We start from the raw sequence: 16825 nt of genomic DNA, 5'->3' as shown, positions 1-16825 counted from the left end.
CTTTGGAGAAAGTGAGCAATTTCAGAGTAAAGAGAGAAAGGAATAAGTATATTTGAACTACTGATCCATTCTTTCCCTAGAGTCATTAATTATTTCATTTCTATATATATATTAAGTTCAAGCAAGTTTATCAAGTTTTATCCCTCTACTGGTTTGTAGGAAAGTAACAGTGTTCACTACTGTTACTCAATCATGGTAAAGAGCTAAATTGATCATGGTTATTTAGCGTATCCTTACAGGAGATTTTCTGTGCAAAAATTTTTGTTATACATACTATCTACACAAGGCCATGTGATGACTGAACCAGGCAATTAAAGAAAAGATCCCCAGAAAAATGTCAATTCTTTTTGTAACCTGTTCTATTTTACATGATTGCGTTTTTAAATTTTGGTCTAATCAACTTAAATTACAGGTATAATTTTGTGAAACATAGAATTAATAGAGTTCAAATTTTATGAGATTATTTATGAGATTATAACTATAAAATGGGCTTAATATCATTCTAATTGGAAATATTCCATTGTTCCAGAATTCATCTGTTTGGTAGTATCATTTGGAGGTAAAGAAACTATCAGTGGTATATTTAGTTCTAATTAACATTTCTTGGTTCCTTGGTTAATGGAGAGATGTGACACATCTCAAACTTACAATCATTCTCTGTAGAGTTATAGAGGGAATCCAGACCAAACAATGTAAATAATTCAGCTTTGAAATTTTAGAATATACTAGAAATTTCTAAGCATTGGGAAAATATTTATAATTATAAAATAATTTTCCCTATTAATTTCTTTTCTAGATCAGAGACAATGAGGTATGCAAAGTATAGTTGCAGATTTTTGACAGATATAGGGACTACCTGGGATAAAATGTTAAGTATGAAGTAGGCAAAATTAGAACTGACATTCATTCCTTCATTCATTAACTCTGTTCTAGGAATGTTTTTCATCCCTGGGCATACACAATGGGGGACAATGATTTCCTGCCTTCCAAAGAGGTCACAATCTATGTAGAAAGACAAGAACACAAGAAACTATTATTTATTTTTTTGTCATCCAATATTTTGATTAATGGTCCTTTATACTGGTTATGGATATTTAGAATTTTGACAATAGATTCTGATGATGCATCTGCTCTCAACAATACAATGATTTCTATATTCCATTGTCCCTTCCTCAAGAGCACCTTCCAGTTTGATATTTTAACATGATCTCCAGATATTGTATTGACATTTATGTAAGCATCTCCATCACAGAGAATAATTATAGAATGTATCCAACAGAGAATATCTGGGCCATAGTGGTCTTGTGAGCTATTAGATCCTGTTTTGATCATTAAATTATAGTATCATGATACTGTTAAAACTTATGGGATAAAAATGAGGCTAGAAGACTGGAAAATGGGAAAACAAAGTGCCAAGTCACTGGGCATTGATTGGAGGTGACCTTCTAATTTATAACTGGATCAGAAATGACCAGAAGCCACCATCATTTTAACCAAGCCTTTTAAGCGAGCTATATCAACAAATTATGGTGTATACATAAGTGCAATACTTTGCAAAAGATAGGGATACATTTTGACCCATGCCACCGTAAATCACAACATGTAAATCTATTCACAATGGGATGTTATAAAAACTATGCAGGAAATAGGACTACAGATTATAACTTGCTAAACAAGATCATAATCTCCTTATAACAATCTTTAATATATTACCTTACCACAAAGCTAGGTATGACCTGTAAATCTTTGGTTGACTTGTTTATGTTGTCATTGTAATCATTAGCTTTACAGATATGGTTACTACAAAATCAGAAGATAAGGTGACTTAATATAATGTGGGGGTGCAAAAGTATTCAATACCTACAAGTCCATGGCAGGTATTAAACGGCAATGTGTAGGAAGGGACCTATAGCATCAGCTGGGCCCGTATGGGGTAAGGACTTGGGTACAGGTAAGGGAAAAACATTATGAGGCAGGAAGGTGATGTGGGAAAAATGGAAAAGCCCCAGAAGAAAAAAGGACCATAGGAAAAAATTCTTCAAGAATCAGAAGGAGGGTGGTGGAGTTATGGACATTGGGGAGGGTATGTGCTATGGTGAGTGCTGTGAAGTGTGTAAACCTGGTGATTCACAGACCTGTACCCCTGGAGCTAATAATACATTATATGTTAATAAAAAAAATAAAAAATTTAAAAAAAAAGAATCAGAAGGAAACCAGTATGGTCAAAGAATGTCACCTCTATCATGTAGTAAGTCAACAGACTGAGGCTAGACCCCAGTTCCAAATCCTTAGTAACTCTGACCTTAGCAATGCAGTGGAGATACTGATAGAACCTATCTTACTGAGCTGTGGAGAAACTTGAATAATATAATGCAAAAACACAAAGTGAACTCTCAACAAATTAAAATTTATGGATAAATAGAGCAAACCAGGAAGAGAGCATACTTACAAAAAAAGGACAAGAATCAACTGTGATAAAACAGAGGTCATGAGAATGTTAATTATATTAACGTTATAAGGACCTATGCAGTACTGAATCAACCAAACCTACGCCATTTTGAAAACTTTCCATTCAGAATCTTTGTCATTTTCTCTCAAATAGTTGACTTCCTCTTGCATTAAGCTCAAAAAAACTTGAAACTACAGGACAATTACATCACTACATCCTCTCATTGCCATAACAATGATCGCCATAACAATGATGCAGACTGCTGAGAAAAAAGTGTCTTGCATTTCTCCACATCTTCTAGGCCAGGCACTAACTACCCTTTGTACTGGAATATCTATTCAAGTTTATTTGTATAGAGGACAGCCTTGGAGGTCAGAGCTGGTGTTTCTCCCTCCAGAGCAAAGGGGAGACATGTTTACTGTCCATCCTAAAAAGTTCAGGTTCCCTAAGTTGAGAGTTCCTCTTGTGACACAACCTACTACATATACAGGTATTATGTGGCCCTCTTTGTAGGAACCGAAGATGAGAGAATTGCCTTAAATTCTGACACACTGGCTACTGCTAAGGCTGTAATAAACTTTTCTGTCTCCAATCCAAGGATAATGCAAATTCTACCAATATCCATTTAAAGACTAACTTAGTAGTTTGCAAGTACGGTAAAATCTCAGGCTCTTCACAATTCTTGACACAAATTTTTCAGGGATAATACACCCCCTTAAGTAACTGATAAAAATGTATGAATACGCCATTGCAGGAGACTCTTAGGGTCCCCTGAAGCCCATTTCCCGACTACTATACTGTTGATGGACCATGGGTTTAAAAATCCCCAGTATAAGTCAGGAGAGGCTATGCTCAGTCAGAGCTTATCAAAAGTCTTTGTGACCATGTAAGAAACAGATGCTGCTGGCAAATGAATAACAGCAAAATACAGCTGGATGGTAATGTGCGTCCTTGGAACGGGACTCGGTAAGCGGGTGGGACAGAAGGAGCGGGACCGGGACAGAGAATGGATCTTGCGAAGTCTGTTGTGGTTTGGTTCAACCCAACTCTGAAGACTTGATGTGGATTCCTTTCTGCAAAGACCTCTACAGCCATCTATAAATTCCACATTTAAACCCTACCTTAGCACTGAGTGCACCCTTAAAACCTTAATGTCACAACATGCCACCCAGTTCTCAATTTCCTTACTTGGTGGTAGCTCCTCACCACAATGAGAGATGTTTAACTAGATTTTTTTTTTTTTAAGTTATCAATGAAAATAGGCATAGCACATGTGTTTAACCCAGCTCATGATATCTGGCCATTTTTATATGCAATCATCTGAGGAAACTACTGTATGATTTCTAAAACAATGTCATGAGGAGATAGAAAACTTTCAGAAGAGGTTACTTCAGAGTGTTGACCAAGGTATCTCTTAGGAAGGGGCATATATGTGTGATGTAGAGAGACAGGCAAGGGCACAATGGAAATCCCCCATGTTCTAATAAATTGAAATTTGGTATTATTGGCTCCTTTTAAAAAATGAAAATAGCTTCATTCCTCGATGTAAATTGTTCTAATCAGATTATCTCCTAACACTTAGCCAGCATTAGCTTTGAAAAAGTACAATCTTGATGAGTGAAGAGGGAAGGATAGGAGTTTCATAAGTGCAGTCTATACTATGCTATACTTTTTTTTTTTTTTTTTTTTTTTAGTTTTCATAAGAGAAAAATGGAAAATTATCTTGTGAGGAACAGAGTGTTTTTAGGGAAAAATATTTTTTATCAGTGGTGTTAAATTATCCCGATAATTAAGTATAAAATAGGTTTGGGGGATAAAATACTCTTAAATCTACAGATAATATATAGAACATAGGTATTATAGAGAGAGAGAGAAATTAGGCAAAAATGTTAATTATCTCAGAAGAATATATTTGCAGTAATGTCATTAATTAGAAACTTTCAAAGGAAACAATAAATGTCTAAATGATGCATGTATTTAAAGGCTTTAATTTATGAGAAGAAATCTTACCCAATCATAAATATTTAAATCTGTCTATACTACAAACACTAAATCAGTTCACCTTTATAAATAAGGGAGAAGAATTAGAAGAAAGCTCCTTTGAAAAACAAGGGTAGAGGGGTGCCTGGTGGCACAGTCAGTTAAATTAAGCAGCTGCCTTCAGCTCAGGTCAGGAACCCAGGGTTCTGGGATCAAGCCCCACGTTGGGCTCCCTGCTCATCTCACCATCCACTTCCTCCTCTGCTCCTCCCCCTGCTCACGCTCATGCGCCCTCTCTCAAATAAATAAGTAAAAACTTTTTAAAATTTAAAGAAGAAAAAAGAAAATCAAGGTTAGAAATAAAGAAATTATAATTGTCATTTGGGCAAATAACTCACTACAGAAATTTATTTCTTTATAAATGTTTTAGGAACACACAAAATTTTCAGAGATTAGTTATTCCCCTAAGTGCTCACCTGTCCATCAAACATTACATTGTTAACTTCCTTCTTTGAGGTATATCATCTGGTTTTCAAATATTTCCAGAGTTGTTCTACCATCTCAATTGAATTTAACCAACAAATGTATTTATCGCTAAACACTTTTAGTGTTTTTCTTTAGTGCTACCTTGAGTCATGTGCATAATATGTCACTTTAAAATATAATTTAATATAGCCTATAGCTTCCACTGCAACGTCTCTCTGGACAGTCTTGCAATAAAAACTTTCCATTCAAAGATGTTTTTGTGGAAGAAAAATACTTAAATATCCAACATTTTATTGATTGAAACCTGCACAATAAGCATTGTATTTGATCTAAAAACTTCAATAGTTTTATAAATAAAGAATATTTGTAAATCCTAATGCCATTGGGGGGAAAAAAAGAAACACCATAGACTTCAACTCATTATTTTGCATCATATTTCCACATAATTCAAATCATGTAGTCACAGAATTTTGTAGCTGGAAGGAAATGTTAGCCACTGAATATACTAATAAAGAAACATGGTACATGGTTAAAGGACTGTCTGTGTAGAGAACAACTTCCTATAAAGATAATGAAAGACCAAAACCAGGGACCGGGATTCGGGCCATTACCTGCTGTTTTGCTAGCACCCAACCAGCAAGTGACCAACGGCACTTCATCGTGTACTGCCCTGACCATCTCGATACCCGCAGGCACTTATGTTCAGTATATGTCTATTACCAAGGAAAGGAATTCTCCTTGCTTTCTGCCTGCCATTTGTTGTAGACCAAAGTCCATACCCTTTGGTACAGCTGTACCTGAGAGCTCTCTACTGACTTACACTCTGACGTATCTTAGTAGCAGTCTAAGTAGCCTGGCCCAGGGATGTTACAGTATTACTATTACAATGAATTCTTATACAACATACAAAACCACATTCACTAGAGGATGGTGCTGTTGTCATCAAAAAAAAAAAAAAAAAAAAAAAAAAGGCTATGCCCCTGTCATTTGCTTAGTTTCTATGCAGCTACACCAATATTGCGCAGAAACAGGTCTTGGGAAACTCTTAATTTCTGAAGACAAATAAAAAGATGTACAACAGTTCTTTCTTTTTGCTAAAAATGTTCTGGCTTGTTGGTGGTGTCAAATCTGAAATGACTGCCAAAAGACACATCTAACTTTTTACAGCTATCAGCTTCTCCTCATGAATGGGAAGGAACCCATTTTAGTTTTTAAATGATTCTGATTTTCTTGCCCTAAAAACAAAACAAAACAAAAATAATGTGTGAGATTTAAACCCTACATATGAAACCATGTACAAAAGGAGTGTATAGGTTGTGGAAAAATCTGCCATCATAATGTCTTCTGCTATCTGTGTTGCTAACTATAACTCTTGCATCTATAATTCCATTATACTTTTATAATTCAGGGTTTTGAAAATGCTTTTGAACCATTAATATATTTTCCTGGTTAAAATTCTTTGAGATGTTCTTAACAAGAGTCTTAGATAATGAATTTGGGCAAACTCTGGAACAGTCTTTACAGTATTATCATTCTCATTAATTTTCAGAACTACCCACTGTGTTGAGATGATTGTCATGGGCCTAAGACTTCAATTTGGCTAAATATTTTTGCATATATTTCAACATATAAGTAACTAACAGATGTTTAAATGTTAAGTTCATATGGTAGAAATGGTTAAATGTGTTTACTCTAATCTCATGATTTCTTTGCAACACTAATTCTTATTTGACTGTTTCTTTATGTATTTCACAATTTCCTCTATGCTTTGGTCTACAATGGGCCAATAATTCCAAAATCTTTTCAAAGATAATAAAACAATCCTTTAAAACATTCTGGAATTTAAGCCATTTATGCATGTATAATATTTAACATATGTAGAATCACTAGTTTTTTTTTTTGAGAGGAACCCTTAAATAGTAACTCAAACATTATTTTTATAAAATATGCAGTATTCATATAAAGCCTAGGACTATATGTTTTGGGGTTTGGGGTTTTTTTTTTTTTTTTTTAGTTTTTTTATTTTTACAGAAAGAGAGTTTTCCATTTATATTCTTATTTGGCTTTAGCAATCTGATATATGATACTGCCCTAACCTGCCAGAAAAAGATGGGTAGGAAGCTAAAAACAATATTACTTTTAAGAGAGTTAATGCAGCACATAGTTCCATACTTCCATCCAGTTTATTATTTTTTTTTCTTTGCCTTTTTGGTTATCTCTGAAGACTGCTTCTGTTTCCATTGTTTCATCCTTCAGCATTCACATATCAGAGCAATAAGTATTTCATTACTGGTTTATCTGTCCAGAGGCTTGAGAAGCGGTAACAATTAACCCTCCCTTCACAGTGATTGATACAGGCTTTGCTTTCAATTTGTTCCACTACACAGATCATGAAATTCTGAATGCAATCATCCTCATTGACCTACACTTTCAAACACACGGCTACAATGAGACGAAAGTAATTATTAAAAGGAACACTGGACTACTGAGATCTGAAACAAAGTCTTTAAAAAATCTGTTAGATGACCTTCTGGTGAAATTGGCAAATTTTGATGTTAAGGAAAATGATGGCTTTGTGGCCTTGTCTGGAAATATTCAATGCAAGCTGATCAATATATATTATGGTGATTGCACTGACTCCGGTATGTACTCAGGAAATGCAGAAAGCCATTTTAGAACTGTTACAAACAAGAGTTCAACTGTTAACACTACAGCTTCATCTAAATTTTTTTCAAGGAAATTAAACTTCCTGATTTGTGTATAAAGAACAAACAATGACTACAGCAAAGAATGAAGGTTGGAAAAGCAATAGCTTCACTTTGTAAGAAGAGTGGCGTACCTGAGTCTTACATCTTCCCTCTCCCCCTCCCTTTAGATGAAAACTCATAGTAAGAAATGAATACATTTTTCACAAAGTCTGAAAAATAGCTTCAAATAAATATTAATCTACTGCAATCGATATATATGAGGGATGGAGAGGGGCGAGCAGGACAGTGGTGACTACAGAACTATATTAAAACAAGGGTTGCAGTTAAAGAAAATCAGGGCGGAAAGCAAGGCAGCAGGCCTGAGGCTCTAATCACAGAACAGAGTGATGGAGATGAACCAATACTGCATGGATTAGCAATGAATTATTTTGAACTGTAATCATATGCTTGCACAGAAGAGAGGCAAAAACTAGCCATTACTCATAAACTGATCTGCTGATTTCTGGGGGGAAGGGGGGAATGAGAATAAATTCGTATGCTAAACTAATTCAGAATAATGAAAACCTAAAGATGTGGTTACACCTCAAGTAACATTCTATTTTTAGTGTCTGCCACATACCACATAATATAGGCTGTTTCGAATATAAACTGTAAAGTGCCTGGATTCGAGTAGGATTAAACCAACCATTTCTTCTAAGATTGGGATGTGAAATAGCCATTCTACTCTCTATTCTTCCTTGGCCAGTAAAACTGTTTCTGGAGAACTTTAATATGCCCAAATGTCAGATTTTTGAGTCTTTGGTTATAAAGAAGCAGCAGAATTCAAGAAATTAATTTCTTTTGGATTACCTAAAAAAAAAAAAAAAAAAAAAAAACCATACCAAAAGAAGATTAAATTGTTTGAACTAATTTTGCTAGGAAGAAAAAAAAAAAAAAAAAAAAACTGCTGGTAGCAAGAGATTCCTGAGATTCTTATGAACAGACTGTTTAAATGAAGAGCACTTTAATCAGTAGAGGAATCCTCACGTTTCTAATGTCTTGCTGTGCATTCTGCAGGTTATAGTAGCAGCTGGTAGAGGTCATATATCTTTTGTGAGCATCCCAAAAAGGCTCACTGCCAGACTGTTAAATTATGAATAAGCAATGAACAAAAGAATGCAGATACGGTGGTGACAAGATAATCCAAGCAAATTTATCTATGACAAATTTCACAGGATTAACAAATTACATTTACACAGAACAATAAAAATGTGTAAAAAAAAATGATGAGCCTACTTTTCCTTATAGCATTAGGAAAACAAAAAAGTCACCAATTCACTGCCTATATGTAAATTTAACTCGATCTGAAGTAAGACATTCATAATATGTTCAAAATATCTTTGTAACATTTTTGCATTTTAGGTAGATATAATACAAATATGATAGATCTGATTTATATTTTATATATGTTATGTCATAAACAGTATACATGTAGGCTTTACATATGTTTATATGATTTTACAAAGGGTATACAGAATCTTGTGCAATAAAAAAAAATTCCATCATATTGAATAGGATATATATGGTTTTCAGAAATAGATTCTGAGGAATAAATTATTTGTATAGGAAAAATACTCCTTCAATCAATGCAATCCATATTAGTTACTAAAAATACCCTTATCCTTTGATCTCTCCATTTTCTAGGACCAGAGAGAGAGGTTCCGCAAACAGTTTCAATCATTCCATCTGCCCCTACCAAAATGCCGCACTCCTTCTGAGTAAAGTGCTCCTGGATGAAGTTTAGAACTAGTATCTTTTTCCATAGTGTTACCATGGTGGAAAGGAAAATTCATAGATTGAAGGGTAAGAGGATGCTGATTTGAGCTATAGTCAAATAAAGATGACCCTTAATCCAATATTACATTTTTCTTTATAATAAAATTCTTCTTATAAATCTTACCAATGAAAAAGCCCCCATCTATCAGAAGTAATGGGATATAACTGAAATGACCGATGATTCCATAAAGTGGTCTTAAAATGCTATGTGGCACTACTTTCAAAAATATGTGATAAAGATTTAAGCTTTAATGTTATATATAACCTAGGTACCCGAGTCAGAGCCCTTTAATTCTGCATTAGCATACTGATGATAATAAAATACTGTAATCAGAAGTAATTTCTTTTAAGATGATCTGAATGCTATTTTAAATTTTGTGGCTTATTTTTCACTTATACTTCCTATTGACTGCTGCTTTTTATCTTCAATATTTTTAGCAAAACATCTCTCTAAATGAGCCCTTTCCAACATTTTATAAGGCAACCTATCCTTTATGTAAACAAGAGATTTTTCTGAATGTAAAAGTGAATATTTTATTAAAATACACAAGCAAAACACTCAGTTCTTTCAAGCACAAATACTCAAGCACCCCTAATCTAGTCCTTTCTATGTCTGGAATTCCTACTATACTTTTTTTTTTTTAAGCTATTTGGTTGACACTATAACATCCAAAAATGTAAAGATAAATGTGGCATGCTTGTGTAGTACCTCAAATCTTGCAGACATTCTACAATGAGCAGTAATGGTGTCAGATGTTACAAAGTTTCCTGAAGTACAGCTTTTGTCAAAGAACCGTTACATGCCCGCCCAACCCCTAGGATGCCTGGCCTTAGAGAAATTAAAATGTTACCAAAGACTCTCCCTTCTTGAAGATGCCACAAGTATCTGTGCCTGTCCAGAGAGGAAGAGAGACTAAATAATGAGAACTTATCATTTATGCATTTATTGTGGTCCATGTTTAACAAGTTTTTAATTAAATGAGTTAACTAATATATGTAAAGCCCTTAGACTCATACCTGGCCCATACTGCTATATAAAGGCTTACTGTCATTATTATAATGCCACATAACTTGGCAGGAGGCCAACTTGTATGAGTCCTTACATATTTCAAAAGATGATATCTGGAAATACACTTAAGTACCAACCTGTGTTATTCAGAAAGTCTGTGAGGCTGTTTCCACCCACTCAGTGGCAAAACTCACAAAATAAGAATGCCTCGATGGTAAGCTTTAGACAAACTATGGCACACTCTGAGGCATGGATAACAGGAGCGGAGGAGGTCCTAGGGTACTTCATGGTCTATGGCCTACGAGGTGTTTGCACGCAGCAAACTGGTTCTTCTAAAAACCACTCCGGGGTGCCTGGGTGGCTCAGTGAGTTAAACCTCTGTCTTCGGCTCAGGTCATGATCTCAGGGTCCTGGGATGGAGCCCCACATCAGGCTCTCTGCTCAGCAGGGAGCCTGCTTCCCCCTCTCTCTCTGCCTGCCTCTCTACTTGCGATCTCTCTCTGTCAAATAAATAAATAAAATCTTTAAAAAAAAAAAAAAATCCTTAACAAATCTTCCCCGAAGTGCATAGAGCTGTGGAACTTGCCTACACAAACAACAGGAATGTGAAAGACTAGAGGGAAAATCATTTAAACGTGAATGCTTCTAACTTCATGAACATTACATTTCTGAAGTTCTCCGAACATGGGATGAACGACCAAGAAACAGAGATCGAGGTCACTATCCATAGTGCATGCGGTCTACCCGCCACAAGAGCTCTATGGCATCTGCCCAGAAATCCCAGGTGCTGCGAAGTCCAAAAACAAAACACCTGTACACTGCTGTGAAAGGTAGGTTCTTACAGAGACAAACCCAAATTCAGTCCCTATCTCTACTACCTTCCTTGGGAAGACTAACATCAATTTTCTTGACTGAAAAGGTCTTTAATACAGGGCCCAAAACATGGCAGTGCCCAATAACCGTTGATCATTATCATGTATGATCTCCTTTTATTTTCTGAATCCCTCCAGAGATTGTTTCTAAAAATCTTCTATAATTTCACTTACACTTATATGGCATCTTTTCTGTCTTTACTCCAAGAACCACTAGTCATTATACAGTCATTAGTTATAATATTTTACAACCCGGATACCTACCCTTCCTCTCCCCTCCGCCCAGAACACTAAACTAACTGAAGTCCAAAGAGATAGAGAGCCTTATATATATTTCTCTGAATTCTGCACTTTCTCCTCTTGCAGTAAAAGGTGTTTCTGGCTCTCTACAGTATTTTGCATGTCCGGTATAAGGACAATTCTATGTTCAGAGCAACTGCTCTTACAGAGTACTGTTAACTTCCATCTCTTGCACAAGTCACGACTGTCCATAGGAGAGGTTCAATAAATAAGGCTGAGTGAATGAACCAATCAATAATTATACTCAAAGTCCACAAGCACTAGTGTTATGCGATTTTCATCTTGTGTCTCATGATTTTGTGCACAAGACTGCAAATACATTATGCTCTAATGTATACCAAAGCATTATGCTCTAGAAAATGTATACAGACAACAACTTCAAGTGCTGTTTAATCTTGTCACTACCCTAGTCATTTCAAACACAGTAGTAATCACTTTACTCTTACTAAGCTATGTCCTGCTTATGCACTGTAGTATTACTAATATTACTGCAAATTATTCTAACTATGTAAGGTTCTATCAAACTTAATAGTGCAAACATCCTATTCACACTAATGGGGCCCAGAGCAGTAAAAATACCATTCAGTTACAGTTGGTTTATTACACTGCCCAATGAGGAAAAAAGGGGGGGCACTATTTACTGTGAAAATACTAACATCATTAAATGCAAAGCAATGTAACTGAATTTTTCCATAAATTCTATAAGTACAGATTTAAATACCAGTACACATCATAGTATAGATTAAAATATTTTAAGTTTCATATATTCCATGATGTGAAAATTTGGTAGCATTTAAATTGTAAAATTAATATTTAATCAACTAAATTTTTAACATACCCACTCTTTTGCTAACCTTCAACCCTATCTAGTGCAAACAATTAAGGAATGTCTGTAAAACACCTGAAGTTCGAATCTCAGCCTACACAATGCAAACTTTTAAAAATTTAACCCAAATGATGAAATGTTACACTGTAGAAAAAGTGGCCATGCAAACATCATAGGAAGGGCCGGTTCCCCTCTCATCTGTGCTCAATTTTCTTTAAATTCAGGGAGCAGCATTCTGCAGATGAAAGAGATTCACAGGAATGCAGGAAAAATAAGAAAACAGAAACAGACTATCTACAGTTTACATTGGGGTCATTATTAATAGTAAAGCACTTAAGAAAGTGCATAGGGGAAAACATTACTAGGAGAGATTTAGAAATATTTGTGACATATCCCCCACAAATATATCACAAAATATAAAGCTCTGCAGCTTTAAAGTAAGGAAATGAAAGCTACACTGCCTAAATCGTCCCCCAAAAGTGCTGCTTTACAAAAGCACATATCTATACATCTTGTCATAGAAAACCTCACCACAGAGCAGGAGATCCTAGACATCAGGGCCCATTTCAAACAGATGCAATTTTAACATGTCACTGGATTCCATCCAGACTCAGATCTGGGACACAGTAAAAGTACTGAGGGGCTCATGGAAACTCTGGCATTCTCATAAAATAGCTCTATTGTAGGGGCAACCATTGTGGAGAATTTCAGGGGAAAATCAACTTCGTATCACTAAAAATACCAAACCATTCAGATGTGTAGATTGTATTTAAATCACAATGCAATTCTTACCAATTCATTGCTGAGATAGTAATTTCACATCACTTTTGGTCAAATAAAAGCCATATTTTTAAGACTCTGCAAAGACACAGGGACCGAAACTACTCATAATACCACTAGCAACTTTTTTTTTTTTTAACAAAAGCATCAAGTAATACTGATATCAAGTTTGCTCCTTGTAACGAATCAAATCTAGTAACTGGCATATTACAGATTCAGAGTAGCTATTTGTCTCTCAAATCATAAACCAGAGATTGGGAATACGGAAAAGATGCTGTAATGTGGGAGGGTCCTACATAATAAAGGTCATTATAACTCCTGGCTCCAGAGCTATACGATCTAATATCCTCTCCTGTGGTTCTATGATATGCCCATGCATTACAGTTCTTGTTGACAGTCTGTTGCCTTGGAAATATTTCATTATTTCAGTTTTTCCATTTGTAGACCCTTGGCCTTGTGATATGAAGGCCATCCTATTTCATATTTTCGATTATCATTTAAGCAATCTTGTGGAGCTATTTATATATAAGCAAGTGTTAGACAACGCATATCATCATTTATCACTCTGTGTTTAAGCTTACAATGTAAAAAGAAATACCTCCCCCTAAAAAAGTCTCCACCACCACCTTCACTTTTTAAACCAAAAGCCCTGAATACTACTGGAATATGCTTTGCAAACCAGCATGAGCACATCACATGCTTGACACTTCTATCTGTCTACTTTTCTTGGTTATACATCCACATAGTGGAAAAACTCTGTGGTAGAGCTACATAATTTGCAGCCTATTGGAGTTTAAAGAAAAATCGAGCAAGTTTAAATACACAAGGTTTTCAGCTTATGCTCTCAGGCTCTCAGGCTCATTCTGTGTGTAAGAGTCAAAGAAATTTAAGTAGTTCTAAATAGTAACCAAAGACATCATGAAGAAGAAGTTTCTTTTTCCAAAACTCACTCTGTAAACATTATTAGAAGGAAATGACTTTTGTACTGTATTACTAAACTCAGGTTAGATATTTTATAAACTAACAACAAGACCATTGGAAAAAATGTCTTTTTTTTTTTCTATATAAGTTTGTGTTACTGCTGTATTTGAAAAGCAGTAAAGAGTAGTGTCCATAAGCGCCTTTATGAAATCAGTGATTTGGAAACTATTTTGTAAATAAACGGGAGGATACCACCTAAAGCATGTCCACGAAAGTGATCTTTTATAAACATATTAGTGTTCAACTGTTACAGGGAAATACTACTACAAACCAACAAGTACCAGGCACAAAATCCACATAAAGGTGAAATGACTCTACTTAGCTGAAGCAAGTAACTATGAAAACCAACACCCTCCTGACCAAACCATCTGACTTTTCCATTTCTCATTACAAAACCAAATCAACTAACATGTGTAATGTTTACACTTAAAGTGTTAAGAGCATTTAAAGCCCTAATAACAAAGTGAACCCTCGGGGCGTAAAACAACTGTTTGGATAACAGGCCAAGTTTGTGGTTATTACTGTTTGAAACATTTAGTTTATAACTCCTCTCCTCTATATCACTCCTTCTGCCCCCTACCTCGTTATTACTCCTCCCTCTCCCTACAGGTTAAACCTTCTCAGATCCAACCTTTAAAATGACAGCATCCGAGCTGAACAAGAAGCTGCTATTAAAGGGCATTAAATTAAATACAGTATATCCTCCTACAACTTCAATCAGAATTTCAGACCAAGTGTTATTTAGTTCAGCTCTCAAGTGGAGCAGAATAACAAATCGTGCACTTTGATTTACCTTCTTCGAATGCCAAATGGAGACAGGTGATAAAGAACGCACTCATGCACAGGCTATGAAGTTTCCTCTAGAAATTAATTCTATCTTCAAGATTCCTATCTCAGAAAAATTCCCAAAATGGCACACAAATAGGCCTCTGCTAGAGAGATTACTGGGGCCATCCCAGTAAATACATTTAGTACCAACAGAACTGGGGAAGGAGGATGGGTGGAAAGGAGGAAGGAAATCAATTATAAACTTCTGATCTGAAAAAGTATTCATCACCACGTTAAATTTAAAAAAAAAATCATTATTAAAAGACCTGCACAATGCTCTGAATTTTTTTTTTCTTATCTACAAGAGCAAAGTACTTAATATGTGAATTCTTCATAAAACACTGAATATTCCTTTTAGCTAGTATGAGTTGTCAGACAATGCTACACACATTCAACATCTTTAAAAACGGGATCATTGTGTGCTTTACTTTCAGGTACAGGATTTATATAGAAATTATCCATAGTTTAGAATTAATCAATTATGTAGCTATCCAACAAGATTTTTCCCTTAATCCTGCCAATTCTGCTGTCCCTGTTGTGTGAAGGAAACAAGGAATAGTGCAACTGAAGCTTTCTAATGAGTAGCTTGTTTAAATACCTCTCTTCTTGATGTAAGCTATAGGTTAAATGCAACGTTGTATCAAAAATAAAACCTCCCATGTAATAATAATTAAATCTTTGCAACTACTATGGACTTCCGTCATCTTTTTTTCTGAAGTTCACTTACACCTACGAGGAAAGTTGGGGAGGGGCCATGTATCTACCAGCATTTGTTTTCCTCATGTAGCAATGGGTAACATTTCCTACTTCCTACTGAGCACTTCTTCGAAGACAGAAAAAGGTACTTTGCACAAACCAATATGCTATATGCAATTAATGTCATTAACACTGCCAGTTAATAGCAAATAGGATTCCAAACAAAGTAGGCTGGATGGACAGCGGGAGGGGAAAACCACGTGGGGCGGGGGGGGGGGGTGCTTAGTTACTATGCAGTCTAACAATGCCATTCACGTAGGACGGTTAAGGATATTTTGAATACAAACTCCCTTTCCCTTTGGCTTTAGTTTAACTAACTTCAAACAGACATGCTCCGCTGAGCCCCTTGCCTGGATATGCAATTCTCACCAGGAACTTTTTTAAAACACAGATCCCCAAACAGTAACTAACGGGGCATAGACGTTCCAACTGTTGGCACATTTTGAATCTCGCTGTTTACTCGCTAATTTGGATTTGAGGGTTTTCTTCTTCCTTTTTCTCTCTTTTTTTTTTTTTTTTTTTTTTTTGTTGTTGTTGTTGTTGTTTTGGGGAGCGGGGAAGTGGAAAGGAGGGCAAGATGAGAGCAAAGCAGGAGACCCACAAGTTGCCAAGGCTAAGGGCGCAGCCTGGACGGCGGGGAGGCGGCGGCCGCGCGCCTCTCTCCTCCCGGCCCGGCCTAGCTGCTCCGCGCGGAGACAGCCCCTCCGCGACACATTCCGGGCCTGGCGCGAGCTCCGCTCCCCGCCCCCGGCCTCCTCCTCCTCCTCCTCCTTCTCCTCCTCCTCCTCCTCTCCTCCTCCCCCTTCTCGCCTGCCTTCCCTCCCCCTCCCCAGCCTCATTCCTTCCTAGAGAGCAGCTGCCAAGGGACCTGCGGCGGCCCCGGGGATCCCCCGGCCCCCCACCCTCACTGCTGTTCCTCGTCACACAGCAGCCCCTTCTCTCTTTTTTGTTTGTTTCTCTCTTTTTCTTTTTTTTTTCTTTTCTTTCTTTTTCTTTCTTTTTCTTTTTTCTTTTTTTTTTTTTTTTTTTTTTTTT

At 36.2% G+C, this 16825-nt stretch overlaps 1 protein-coding gene across 1 annotated transcript in view; it reads right to left on the bottom strand.

Annotated features, from left to right (window-relative positions):
- The window catches only part of LOC111138999 (neuronal PAS domain protein 3), an 847735-nt gene that overhangs the window by 830423 nt on the left and 487 nt on the right, over positions 1–16825 (bottom strand). The gene's annotated exons all lie outside the window — the stretch shown is intronic.

This window comes from Enhydra lutris, unplaced genomic scaffold, assembly GCF_002288905.1.
Source record: "Enhydra lutris kenyoni isolate GAN:26980312 unplaced genomic scaffold, ASM228890v2 scaffoldscaffold4, whole genome shotgun sequence".
NCBI classification, from domain to species: domain Eukaryota; kingdom Metazoa; phylum Chordata; class Mammalia; order Carnivora; family Mustelidae; genus Enhydra; species Enhydra lutris.
This window is presented reverse-complemented; position numbering and strand designations above follow the sequence as displayed.